The following is a 1879-nucleotide window of genomic DNA, read 5'->3' as shown; positions in this document are numbered from 1 at the left end:
CCCATTAACTTCTCAATATCTATCTTTGCAGCTCTACAGTGGTGACTACAGGAGAGGCCTGAGTGACTGGACACCCCACCCACTGCTGGAGGTTTTTATTATGCACTCATATTACCTCCACAGCAAAGGCAACTAGTCAGTTAGCTAAGATTTTATTTTTGTTTTAGAGTGGTGGTTTTTGTCTCTTCTTTTATATTGCTTCTGTTTTTGGTCCTTTTGATCACACTATTTTCCTGGAGGAGAGAGCTTTTTCACCCTACGTTATTCAAGAAGAAACAGCAATTGTGGCCATATAGCCAAGCTACAAGCATGCTCCATAATATTCCACCATTGAGACAAGAGCTAATAACAGCTGCTAAGCATGACATGCCAAAAAAGGAAGCCTACCTCCTGATCATATCTACCAGGAGACACTCAGTAAGCTTAACAACACAGCAACAAACATCCATTTAACCATTAAAAACCCACCTAACTACTGAAAATGACAAAGAAAACACAACAAAAGATCTCAAAACATGTCTGAAAACAGAAAAGAGTAACTGAGACAAATGAGCTGCAGGCAGACAAAGGCTTTCCAGAAGAGGAAGAGCAGGCTTTGGATTTGCCTGAGAAGGAATTCAGAAGAATGATATGGAAACAAATTCAAATGTTCTGAAAGGGGGTGGAGGAAAATAAGGACGAAGTCAGAAAAGTACTACAGGAGCAATCAAACAAGATCAATACAACATTGGAAATAATTCAACACCTGCAAAAAGAAATCCAGATGATTAATAATAAAATATCAGAAATGGACAATACACTGAAAGGGGAAAGGAGCAGAACTGAAGAGATGGAAGCTAGAACAAGTGAGCTGAAAGACAAGTCTCTCAATACTGCTAAAATAGAAGCGCAAGCAGAAAAAAGGATAAAAAAATCTGAAGAGAGTCTAAGATTCATGCTGGATAACATGAAGAGGAATAACTTAAGAATTATTGTCATTTAGGGACAAGAAGAATCAGAGAAGCACACAGAGGAGATAGTGGAAGAGCTTCTGGAGGAAAATTTCCATAACATCTTGAAGGATGAGAAGATAACTATTCAAGAAGCTGAATGTACTCCAGGAAGGATAGACCCCAAAAGAAAATCACCAAGACATATAGTAATCAAGTCAAAGACAAGGAGAGATTCCAGCAGCCAGGGAAAAGAGAAGTGTTACTTAGAAAGGCAAGCAAATCAGATTAAGCTCTGACTTCTCAGCAGAAACCATGCAGGCAGAAAGGCAATGGGGAGACATCTATAAAACCCTAAAAGAAAAAAAATTGCCAAACAAGAATCATCTATCCAGCAAAACTGTCAATCAAATATGATGGTGCAATCAAAACACTCCAGAATAAACAGAAGCTAATAGATTTTGTCAAAGTCAAACCAGCACTTCAAAATATCCTAAAGGGAGTTCTTTGGACTGAAAATCATCAAGAACAGACAACAGCCAGAGATTGACAGACGTGGCAACACCACCTGAAACTCAGACAACAGACAGCAGGGTCCAGAACAGAACAAAATTACATCAATGAATTCAAAGGAGCTGGGAGGTCAACCGAAGATCAAAATATTAACAATGTCAAAGAAGGGAAAAATATAGGAAGAGAGATCCAGGTGGTGAAGAGGTCAGGTAGAGTAAATCCACATACAGTCAACGATTTTCGACAAAGTGCTAGGAATGTTACATGGGGAGGAGATAGTCTCTTTAACAGATGGTGCTGGCAGAAGTGTAAAGTGATATGCAAAAGATTGAAACAAGACCGTTACATCATGCCCTACACAAAAACCAACTCATCATGGATAAAAGACCTAAATGTGGATCCCAGAATTATGAAGGTCATCAATGAAAAAATAAGGA

This window comes from Chrysochloris asiatica, unplaced genomic scaffold (genome assembly GCF_000296735.1).
Source record: "Chrysochloris asiatica unplaced genomic scaffold, ChrAsi1.0 scaffold00011, whole genome shotgun sequence".
NCBI lineage: Eukaryota > Metazoa > Chordata > Mammalia > Afrosoricida > Chrysochloridae > Chrysochloris > Chrysochloris asiatica.
Note: the sequence above shows the minus strand (reverse complement) of the source record.